Source organism: Lolium rigidum, chromosome 4 (genome assembly GCF_022539505.1).
Source record: "Lolium rigidum isolate FL_2022 chromosome 4, APGP_CSIRO_Lrig_0.1, whole genome shotgun sequence".
NCBI lineage: Eukaryota > Viridiplantae > Streptophyta > Magnoliopsida > Poales > Poaceae > Lolium > Lolium rigidum.
The window spans coordinates 83,187,880-83,200,792 of NC_061511.1; positions in this window are offsets into that span (position 1 = coordinate 83,187,880).

Here is a 12,913-nt window from a genome sequence, read left to right on the forward strand (position 1 = left end):
AACCGCAACTCTTGCATTTCACATTCTTGGATGGCTTCAAATGTAGGCCTGACTTCTTCCTCTTTTCCTCGGGACGACCTTTAGTTGTAGTAATTATAGGATCCCTAACATGCTGGTACTTTGAACTGCTTCCCTGCCCATCATCACCAACGCTTGCATCACCGTATGTATCTTCTTGGTTTTTGGTACATTTCTTCTTCTCTTTTCTTTTTGTTGCTGTTGTAATTTTCATTGCAGATAATTCTTTACCTAGCTCGTGCATGTACTTATCAGCCAAGGCTTTACCTTTTTCCGATTCAGCATCAACCTTAGCATATGCCGTCCAATCATTGCATACTGTTCCATATCGTAGTAGCTTTCTTTCTTTGTTTGACATCTTCCGATCTAATGGCACTCCTGGTAATTCAACTTTTTCTGGCAAAATATCATCTGGGGGCATTGTCCATCTAGGTAAAATGTAATGTGCAGGAATTGATTGTATAACACCTAACTGTTGCATTACCCTCAACACATGGCAGCACAATAAACCATCCCTGGTAATTTTTGAGCACTCACAAATGTACATCTCATCCTCCACAATAGCAATCACTCTGTAACTCCTTCTGCCATAGCCGAAAACAGAGCCTGCTATTGTTACAACATCAAACAACTGCCCCTCTAAATGGTTTGCATTATAGGATGTTACTTTACGAATTTCAGCACGGAAACGCAAGTATATTGGTCTTGTGTAAACGTTAAAGGCGTGCTCTTCAAGTGGCCACTCGCCCCACAACCTTAGGATTTTGTCTTCCACTTGGAACTCATTTGAATCTTCTGCAACATCAATTTTCTTCTGGAGCTTAAGGTACTGCTAAAAAAATGTAATAAACTGTTGTGTGGGCTGATGTATCTTTTTAGCACCGCATTAAAGCCTTCGTTGTGTGCTGTAGTTTGCAGAAATGGGAAGAACCTGTCCTTGAAATATGCAGGAACAAAAGAGGCTCTGATGTCATACAGGTCTTGCAAATGCTTATTATCTGCAACATTGTACTTCAAAATCATATTTGCCCACCTAGATTCAAACTCTTCGACAGTCATGTTGTGATCAATCGTGGCATTGAACTCAAACCTTAGAGGTTCATTTTGTGCCATGTCATTACCCAACACACCTGAGCATTCTGCATTATGTGCCATCTACAATTTCAGTGACATGAATCTCGAAATGTAGCAAGGTTAGCACCTCTCATAGCACCGTCTTGATCTGTAATTATGTTGTTTGATTGTACACCATCCATAGCCTCGAGAAATGCCTCAAAAAGCCAAACATAGTCAGCCTCTTGTTCATTGCGTAGGAAACCACAGCCAAGTTGAATTGACTGCCCGTATCTGTTTATACCAATGAACGGGGCAAACGGCATGCTATAGCAATTAGTCATGTACGTGGCGTCAAACGAAATGCAATCACTGTAGTTTTTGTATGCTGCCCTAGCTGGACCATCAACCCAGAAAATTGTTCTAACCCTGTCATCATGGTCAAGATCAATCTTGTAGAAGAAATTTGGATCATCTTGCTTAATTTTATCAAATTTGGCAAGTAGCAACGTCATATCATTGTTTGTTTGCGCTTGCAGATGTCAAGTGTGGCCATGTAGTTACTTACATCCTTCCTCTCATAAGGAACATTTGCAAGTTTGCCATATAACTCAGCCACGATTGACATTACCCTGCCAGCTGACAGATTTACCTTGTGCAATAGCTTAACAAATTCTCTTTCCTCTTTTGGAACCCCATTATGTGACCTTAAGAACCTCTTCAAGGAAAACTTCTTCAAGCATGGATGGTTGTGATCCTCAATAAACATAGTGACGCGCCATTTCTGACCTCTTCTTTTAACCCTAAGACGAGCTCTGCAGTCTGTCTTCTTGGTTATACTACGGTTGCGCTGCCTAACAGGTGGTACTTCCTGCTTGTTGATATCCACATTTTTCCCACTCTTATTGCATACAAAAAGACATTTGTCTCTCTGTTTATCCTTGGTTGAATTCCGAGATGTGCTAGACTTGATTGAAAATCCTACATGCTTAGCATATCTGTTGTAGTAATGCCTAGCTTCCTCCCAAGTATTGAAAAGTTGTTCTGGGTAGGGTTTTTGCATTGGTGTTAGGTCTGGTGTGGATTGAACTTCCTCTTCCGCACCTGAATCATCTGATGATATTGTATCGCCAGAGTCAACGCCGGTGTCAGCTGATGCCCCGGTGTTACTAGCAGAACCATGTTCATTCCCTGTAACTTCTTCAGCCTGCCCTGTAGGATCATCAGGTGCCATGTTCTGATCAGGTGCAACTTCTTCATGAGATGGTTCGTTAAGGTCAATTCCGGCGTTATGCCCTTGGAACCAGAAATCCATCCCTACAAGGAGAATCAAGTTATAAATCACATTTTTTCCATGTTTTTTATTACATGTGCAGCACTACCGAACAAACTTTGTTTTTCTAAAGGAGCATAATGGTTTACTTGTATGAAGATAGAGTAAACAAGCATCTGCATGTCATGCTTCTTCCGATTTTTATTCAAACTATGCTGCTAATTTGAAAATGTTAGTTGTACTTTTCTAACAGCTTTAATTCCTATTGAAACAAATAGCTTGACAATGTACATAACAGTTTTCTAAATTACACTTCCTTTTTTGGTGCAGGTTCTAAGGGAACTTCATCTCAAGTCCTCATGTTCATGCTAGTTATAACTGGTGCCTTCAACAAAACCTTGTGTTGCAGTCCAAAAAGTTGTTCACTTTGTTTCTTTTGGTTCAGATGTTCATATGCATGTAGTTCGGTACTTCCATATGCAGCAATTTCTCTGTTCAGCTGGGTATGTTCTACAAACTACTACCGCTACTATGGTTACAAACTAGAAACTACTACTACTATGGTTATGGAACTTAATGTACTTTCCCCTGGATTGTACATCAAGGGTGAACTATATACAACCTACTGATGCATGTTCTGCGTTGGGATTGTTCTTGTTTTACAAAAGTGCATCCTACTGCATGAAATCTCTTTTGTTACATGTGCTAGACTATTTGTTCAAAGTTATTTTGCTAGCTTTTATACATCGAAGTAACAGCTTGACGGATCTTGGATATGGAAGTACATTACCTTACTAAGGAAGACGTCCGGGTAGGAGATCTTGATGCTTCATCCTCGATTAATGTTCTCCTTGCATGTAATTTCCTGTGTAAATTCGACTTCTACACATGTATTTTCCGAGTGAAATCGAGATCCGGGAGTTCTCGGGACATGGGGGAAGAATGACGGCGGCTACCGGAGGAAGAAGGAGAGGAGCTAGGTTTTGGATCGGGACCGATGGGAAGAGTCCGGATGTTTTTTGTCCTGTAGTTTTTGGTTGCTTTCTGTTTTTAACTGGACCAGCTGGGCCTCCTTTTCACACGAAGCGCGCTGCGCGAAAGAAACCGAGTGGGAAAACAGCACGTGGCCAGGTTGTCCCCGGTTGTTACAGGTCGCTGTCAAAAGTAGGACCCACATGCTATTTTAGGAAAGATTCCATTCCGACAGGGGGGGCACTCCGTAAGACAAACGAGTAACCGGACACTCTGTAGCCACGTCCATAAAATCAAGAACTTTTCAGGTAAAAAAATTTGAGAAGTTTCTCAAAAAACAAATTGATATTTTTTTAATAGTCTGACTTTCACCAAACTAATACTATAAAAAAAACCTCCGTCACGTATTAGGTGAAAGGCAGATTACCTGCTTGTTTAATTCTAGCTACTGTCATTTTTTGTGTAGTTAGTCAGTTGCTAACAATGTTCTTGTTTGAACTCCTAAGGGCATGTACATTGGTTTAGATAGATGGTGTCTGTAATACTACTACATGTTCATATCTAGACAATAGTATACACAATGTGTACAATAGTCTGTCTGTAAGTTGTCTGTTTTTAGCCATAACCATATGTGAGTATAAGTTACAGACACCTTTCATACAATAGTAAAATCGTAGTCTGTAAGCTGTCTGTAAGAATGCTATAGACTGTCTGTAACTTTACAGACAGCTTCACTCTCTCTCTCATCATTCTTTTTCCTCCACATCATCAAAATTACATATAACCACCACTTACAGACAGCTGAGTCATCACCATTGTACATGCCCTAATCTCCTTTTCAAAATGTCTTGCTAATAAGTAACCTTCATGTAGATGTTGTTCAACGTGATACACTATTGCAGATGACCAGTTCAAGAATAATGGAACAAAGGGATATTCAACAATATTCTTGTACATTAAAATGAAACTGAAGTTGAACCCATAAAGTTAAAACTTCCAATGAAACTGAAGAAACAAATAATGTGTACAATCCAACATCTGCAGGTTATTAACTCCGGCTCTCCTTGGATGCTATGTGCCAGAATGGGTACATGCGCTGCAGCTACGTGCTGGTCTTCGACGGCAAGATCGCCGACTTGAACTAGTCCCCCAACACCACCACCCGTGATAAGGGCTAAGCCCAGGGATGTGCCCGATCTTCACGGATTTGGGTGGATCTCGTGGGGAAGGTGGATGAACACGATGAACACGAAGAACACGGAGGGGGAATCATGGGGATACAACACACACACGCACACAAACCGGTTTTCCCTCGTTGGCCCGATACACCAACTCGATAGAGGTTGCGAGAAAAGACCTTCCGGTAGAAGTCCCGCAAAGAGATCGACAAATCGAAACACGCGAGATCTAGAAGGGTGAAAAGACCGGAAGGTTGATAGAAGTGCAAGCAAAAGACCAAAAGGTAGAAGTGCAAGCAAAAGATCAACAAACGGTAGAAGTCACCAAAGAGATCTTCACGAGTCGATAAGGAGCCCGGGTGGATACAAGATCATAGATCTAGGGTTTCCCACATGGGTAAGAGCAAAGCTCAAGTTTCTTCTTAGTTCATCTCTAACCCTAATTCGTGGCTGGGGGTGCCCTATATATAGAGCCCAGATCTGAGGAGGGGTAACTTAGTCATTTATGAAAAGTACACAGCCACGGGATTTAAATGGGTGGTCCAGATGTAGTGGGCGTCGCGGTGGCCGGCAGTGCCGGTGCTTCAGGGGCGGCAGTGCCGGTGCTCCAAGGGCGGTAGTGCCGGGGTGCTTCGGCCGGCAGTGCCGGGCTGCTTTGGCCGGCAGTGCCGGGGTGCTCTGGGCGGCAGTGCCGGCCTGATGGTGGCGGCAGTGCCGGCCCTGGGCAGCTTTCTCCATTTGATGGCGATCCTTCTTCTTCTTCTTCTTCAGTTTCTTGGGGCGTTAGCAGCGTTCCTTCTTCTCCTCCAGTTCCTTGGTGAGCTTGGTACCTGATGACACATAGAGCACTTGCATGAAGTAGCACGCCATCCAACGGAGTATCAAATGCATACGTAGAAAGGAGCGAATTCACCTCTTGGTGTAATGCTTGGGCTCGAGCTCGTGTCATTGGACCACGAGGAGGGCTTGTCGGTCTTGAGGCGGTGGTGTCCGAAGGCCACCCCGTATCATCTCCCCCCTTGGGAAAGAGTCGTCCTCGACTCGATGTTCTCCTCATCGGCATGGTAGGGTGAGAGGTCGGACACATTGAATGTGTTGCTCACCAAGTACTTGGATGTTGGTATGTCGATGACGTAAGCGTTGTCATTGATGCGCTTGAGGACCTTGAAGGGACCATCGCCTCGGGGCTTGAGCTTGGAGTTTCTTTCTTGAGGGAAACGGTCCTTGCGAAGATGTATCCAAACTAGGTCTCCTTCATTGAAGATCCGTGCCTTTTTCTTCATGTTGAGGCGTGTTGCTTGACGAAGAACTTGTTGCTCGATTGTTGCCCTTGTATCTTCATGTAGCTTCTTCATGTATTGTGCTCGCTTGTCGATGTCCATGTTCACTTGCTCATATAGCGGGAGAGGAAGGAGATCAATTGCCGTAGGTGGTTCAAACCCGTAGACCACCATGAATGGGCTTCTCAACGTTGTAGAATGCTTGGAGCGGTTGTAGGCAAATTCCGCATGCGGGATGCAATCTTCCCATGACTTCAAATTCTTCTTGACAAGGACTCGTAGTAGAGTGGAGAGGCTTCGATTCACCACTTCGGTTTGCCCATCGGTTTGTGGGTGCGAGGATGACGAGAACAAAAGCTTGACGTTGAACTTGGCCATTAGTGTCTTCCAAAGGTAACTCATGAACTTGACATCTCGATCCGACACAATGCTTCTTGGTACACCATGGAGTCTCACAATTTCCCTAAAAAACAAGGAAGCAATGTGTGAAGCATCATCCGTTTGGGAGCATGGTATGAAATGAGCCATTTTAGAGAATCGATCAACCACTACAAAAATTGAATCATGACCATATTTGGTTCTAGGCAATCCGAGCACAAAATCCATAGATATATCGGACCAAGGAGCATGAGGAATAGGCAATGGTGTATAGAGACCATAGGGGTTGGAAGTTGACTTAGCTTGTAAGAATGTTGTGCACCGTCGGCAAAGGCGCTCCACGTCGCGGTACATTCTTGGCCAATAATAGTGAGTGGAGAGCATGGCGTATGTCTTCTCTCGTCCAAAGTGTCCCATAAGACCACCACCATGCGATTCTTGTAAGAGCAAAAGGCGAAGCGAAGACATGGGAATACAAAGTTTGTTGCCCTTGAACAAGAATCCTTGGTGCGAATAGAAATCATCGATGCCCTTCTCACTAGAACACTTTGCAAAGATTGGGCCAAAGAAAGTATCGGAGGCATATAAATCTTTGATTTCATCAAGACCCAACACATGAATATCCAAACGAGTGAGTAAGAGGGTGAGTTTGCGGGAAAGAGCATCCGCCACAACATTGTCCTTGCCCTTCTTGTATTTGATTACATATGGAAAGGACTCAATGAACTCAACCCACTTTGCATGTCTTTTGTTCAAATTGTGTTGACTTTTCAAATATTTTAAAGACTCATGGTCGGAGTGGATAATAAACTCTTTTGGCCAAAGATAGTGTTGCCAAACTTCAAGAACGCGAACCAAAGCATAAAGTTCCTTGTCATATATAGGATAGTTGAGGCGTGCGCCATCCAACTTCTCGCTATAGTATGCCACGGGTTTTCCATCTTGCATAAGCACTCCACCAATACCGAGTCCACTCGCATCACATTCAATCTCAAAAGTTTTGGAAAAGTTTGGAAGAACAAGAAGTGGTGCCTCGGTAAGTCTCTTTTTCAACTCATCAAAAGCTTTTTGCTGTGCCTTGCCCCACACAAATGGAACATTCTTTTTCGTAAGCTCATTCAAAGGGCAAGCAATGGTGCTAAAATCTTTCACAAAGTGGCAGTAGAAACCGGCAAGTCCATGAAAACTTCGAACTTGACCAACATTGGTAGGAGTGGGCCAATTGTGGATGGCCTCAACCTTGGAAGAATCAACTTCAATGCCATTGGCGGAAACCACAAAGCCAAGAAAAACCAACTTGTTTTGAGCAAAGGTGCACTTGGGAAGGTTTGCATAAAGCTTCTCATGACGCAAGATACATAAGACTTCTCTCACATGTTTCACATGGTCCTCGAGATTTTTGCTATAAATGAGAATATCATCGAAATAGACAACCACACTCTTGCCAATGAGAGGTCGCAAGATGTGATTCATGAGTCGCATGAAAGTAGATGGAGCATTGGAAAGACCAAATGGCATGACAAGCCATTCATAGAGACCAAGTTTGGTCTTGAATGCCGTCTTCCATTCATCACCTATTGCCATGCGGATTTGGTGCCACTACGCAAATCAATCTTAGAGAAAATTGTGGCACCACTCAATTCATCAAGCATGTCATCTAAACGCGGAATGGGATGGCGGTATCGAACGGTAATGGCATTGATGGGGCGATAATCCATACACATTCGTTGCGTCTCATCCGGTTTAGGAACAAGAATCACGGGAACCGCACAAGGGCTTAAGCTTTCACGAACATACCCTTTTTCGAGGAGGTCTTGTATTTGGCGTTGAATCTCCTTTGTGTCTTCGGGGTTGGTGCGGTAGGCGGCGTGGTTTGGTAGAGGGGCGCCGGGTATGAGGTCGATGCGGTGCTCAATCCCTCGAAGCGGTGGTAGTCCATGAGGAAGCTCGTCGGGGAAGACATCTTGGAACTCCTTCAAAAGAGACAACAAAGACGAAGGAAGTGTTGTTAAGTTGTTAGTCTCCGAAGATGGTCCCTTGCAAATGAGCACATAGTGCAATATGGTGGATGGGTTGTGGTGCAATTCTCTCATCTCACTCTTGGTAGCTATGAGGACACTCTTCATCTCACTCATATATGGCTTGTGGCGCTCACTTTCTTTTTGGTGGGTCGCTCTCTCACCACTCATCTCACTAGTGATGGTAGCTTCCTTAGCCCTCGCTAAAGCCTTTGCATTGTCCGCAATTACTTTGCTAGGAGTCATTGGGCGTAGGACGAATGTCTTGTCGCTGACCTTGAAGCTATAGGCATATGTGTAGCCATCATGGCTTGCTCTTTTGTCATATTGCCAAGGGCGACCAAGTAGCATGTGGCACACCGTCATGGGCACTACATCACAATCAACGGTGTCTTCATAGGCGCCAATCTTGAAGGATACGGAGACGGTGTGTTGTATCTTGACATTTCCATTGTCACTTAGCCATTGCACATGGTAAGGATGGGGGTGTTTCCGGAGTGTGAGGTTGAGCTTGGAGCATAGTTCGGTGCTTGCAAGATTGTGGCAACTCCCTCCATCGATGATAACCTTTATTGACTTGCCATTGATTCCGGCTCTTGTTTGGAAGATGTTGCATCTTTGATCTTCGTTGGGAAGTGCATGGGTTGTCAACACTTTGGTCACCACAAGAGATGGACTTGCATCATGCACACATAGGACTTGCTCTTGGTCTTCCAAGTCATCATCCTCAAGATTGGTTGCGGCTTGTACCAAGGCTTCATATTCTCCTTCACTCAAGTACTCCACATCTCCATCATCTCGAGTTATCATAACTCTTGTGTTCTTGCATTCAAAGGATTTATGTCCTTGAGCTCCACACTTGAAGTAAGTGATGTTACTAGATCCCGTGGAAGCTTTGGAGGACATAGTTGATTGATCCGACTTGAAGCTTGTTGTCTTGAAGTCACTCTTCGTTTTCTTGGGAGGATCCTTTGGAGCAATAGCACTTGTGTTTTTGATGCTTGAGGAGGTGTTGGTTGCATTTCGCGCGGCGAAGAAGGACTTTGTTTTTGCACTTGCTATGTCTTCTCGCACTTGGCGCTCGGCTCTTGTAGCTTGATGAAGTAACTCAACCATGTTGGTGTAAGGCAAGAACTCCACTATCCTCTTGATGGGAATGTTCAATCCATTCAAGAATCTTGCCATTGTTTGCTCCTCTCGCTCATCCACATTGGCACTCATCATGGTCATGTGCATCTCCTTGTAGTGTTCCTCAACGGACTTGTAGCTTTGTTTGAGTTGAGTAAGCTTGTTGAAGAGGTCGCGTTTGTGGTGGTTTGGCACAAAGCGTTTGTGCATGACTTCTTGCATCTCTTCCCATGTAGCAATGGGGTCTAGATCTTCCTTGTCATGCTTCTTGTTCACTTCTTCCCACCAAACATTTGCATACCCTTCAAACTCTAGTGATGCCATGGCCACCTTCTTTGCTTCGGAGAAGTTGTGTATGCGGAAAATCTTGTCAACCTTGAGAACCCAAGATAGGTATGCATCGGGGTCTTCTTCACCATGGAATTTGGGCATGGTGAACTTGAGTTTCCCAAAGATTTCCTCTTCATTGCGGTCATTGCGCCTAGGAGGTGGTCTTTCTTCATCAAGGTCTTGACGTTGTTGAGGTGGATGTTGTGGACCTTGAGCATCTCTATTATTGTTGTTATGTTGTTGACGAGGAGGTGGTCTTCCATGACCTTCATCTTGATCATCATTGTTGTGGCGTCGTCGAGGCATCACACTTTCTTCACTTGATGCTTGGTGATGACTTGATTCTTCATTTCTTGCCCTTGGAGGAGGTCTTCTAGCATGAGGACGATCGTCATGATGGCGGCGATTATCTTGACCTTGAGGGCGTTGAGGATGAACAACATTGATGATTTGGCGCTCTTGGCGCGCTTGCCTTTGTTCCTCTTCATGAAGGCGTTGTCGTCGAGCTTGAGCTTCTTGCACTTGTCGTTGCCGCTCTTGTTCTTCAAGTGCTTGTTGTTCATGGCGGAGACGCTCTTGTTCCCTTGCTCGAACTAGCTCTTGATCATGTCGAAGACGTTCTTGCTCTTGTTGGAATTGAGCATTGAGATTCTCTTGTTGAAGGCGCTCTTCTTCAAGGCGTTGACGTTCTTGGACAAGTCGAAGTTGAGCTTGCTCCGCTTCTTGAGCTTGTTGATGAAGCACTTGAACATCCACATTATGGTGGCGTGGGTCTTCATTAGAATCATGGCGAGACGGTGTAGGAGCTCTTGACCTTGAGCTATGAGAGCGCGAATACCTTGAGTGGTTTCTTCTATCTTCTTGACGGTTGAGTGTATGGAGGATATGGTCCAACGCCGTCTTCATTTCCCTTGTCTCTTGACCTTGTATGGCAAGCGTGGCCTTCAACTCATTGCCTTGAGTTTCAATCTTCTCATTGAGGTCTTGAACTTGATTGTTGAGGTCATTCCTTTGCACTTGAGCTCTTTCTTCATAGCGGACATTGGTATCTTTGAGCATGGCTTCAAATTGATTTAGCTTGGCGTGGACGGCTTGAGTAGCTATCCAATGTTGATGCCTCATCATCGGTAGTTGGTTCCCTTCTCCACTAGACATGGTTACAACTAAAACAAGAACTATGTGGTGGGTGGTTAGGAAAGACTACCAAGAATGTCAAAACTTGCAAACCAAAATCGAAAAGGTGTTTCAAGACGGAGGGAAACCGATATGTATGCACACACACAAAAACAAAAACTCTATATGGTGTTAGGTATGGATGTGGAAAGCCAAATGGAAGAACCAAACGAAAAGTCTATTGTCAAAAGTGGGTAAGATCCAAAAGTCACAAATCAAAGGCGGTGATCACAAAAGGCATACACAAGGGGGAACACACACGTGGGACAAAATGGGGTTAGCGCGACTTGGAAAATGAGCAAGAACAAAATGGTCCTAACGAAGACTACTAGCTCGGTGTCACGCTAACGCAAGAGAGACCGTGGCTTGGTTGCAAAATTGAGAAGCAACAAGATTTGCGCAAGACGCCTCTCTTCTCTTTTCTCTTTTGCTTAAAAGCTTTGGACTCTTTTTTGTATAGGTGTCACTCACACACTTTTTCTTTTTCTTTTGTATTTTTCTTCCTTTTTCTCACTATGTAAGGATACTACTATCTATGTAAGTATGTCACACTTCTTTTGCTTATCTTTTCACACGAGCTTGCTTCGAAGCTTTGCTCAACACACGCACACCCTCACGGTCGGGACGCTCGCGCAATGCTTCGCAACACTAGAAAGCCACTCTCGATAGGAAAGATACACAAAAGAGGCTAGGGCTACAAGTTAGGAGCAAGTTATACCACTTGATGATGGTGGCCGACGATCTTGAACTTGCTATGGTGGTGAAGGTGTCAAATGAACCGCTTGAATCCTCGGGGTGCCGTCGTCGTTGTCGATGTTGCGGAAGCTTGTGGTAGCTGAAATGGCACTCAAAACCGAAGACCAAACACAAATGGGAAGTGCCAAAACGAAAACGAAGAAAGTGTGAAAAATTTCGGGGCCAGCGGCAGCTGTCGGCGTTTGGGTGGCGGCAAGTGCCGGCCTCGGACCGGCGCTGCTCGGCGTCTTGGGGCGGCAGTGCCGGCCTCGACTCGCTGTTCGTCGATTTGGCGGAAAATCCGACCCGAAAATCTTCGATTTCGTGGGAAAATTGGCACAAACTGGTGGGAAAAGTTGGGGGAATAGTAGATCAACACCAAAGACAAGTTTCTATTGGAACAAAACCACAAATAACTCAACAAATCGAGAGATCGATCCAAGGCCAATTTGGGGCTATTTTTTTGGAAAAAATTTTGGAATTTTTTTTGGGCGAAATTGATGGAATTGGGGGTTGTGGGGGTCAAATCCGTGGCAACCAAGGAGCTCTGATACCATATGATAAGGGCTAAGCCCAGGGATGTGCCCGATCTTCACGGATTTGGGTGGATCTCGTGGGGAAGGTGGATGAACACGATGAACACGAAGAACGCGGAGGGGGAATCGTGGGGATACAACACACACACGCACACAAACCGGTTTTCCCTCGTTGGCCCGATACACCAACTCGATAGAGGTTGCGAGAAAAGACCTTCCGGTAGAAGTCCCGCAAAGAGATCGACAAATCGAAACACGCGAGATCTAGAAGGGTGAAAAGACCGGAAGGTTGATAGAAGTGCAAGCAAAAGACCAAAAGGTAGAAGTGCAAGCAAAAGATCAACAAACGGTAGAAGTCACCAAAGAGATCTTCACGAGTCGATAAGGAGCCCGGGTGGATACAAGATCATAGATCTAGGGTTTCCCACATGGGTAAGAGCAAAGCTCGAGTTTCTTCTTAGTTCATCTCTAACCCTAATTCGTGGCTGGGGGTGCCCTATATATAGAGCCCAGATCTGAGGAGGGGTAACTTAGTCATTTATGAAAAGTACACAGCCACAGGATTTAAATGGGTGGTCCAGATGTAGTGGGCGTCGCGGTGGCCGGCAGCGCTTGCTGCCTGTGGGCGGCAGGTGCTGGTGCTCCAAGGGTGGTAGTGCCGGGGTGCTTCGGCCGGCAGCTGCCGGCTGCTTTGGCCGGCAAGCTGCCGGGGTGCTCTGGGCGGCAGTGCCGGCCTGATGGTGGCGGCAGTGCCGGCCCTGGGCGACCTTCTCCATTAGATGGCGATCCTTCTTCTTCTTCTTCAGTTTCTTGGGGCGTTAGGGGCGTTCCTTCTTCTCCT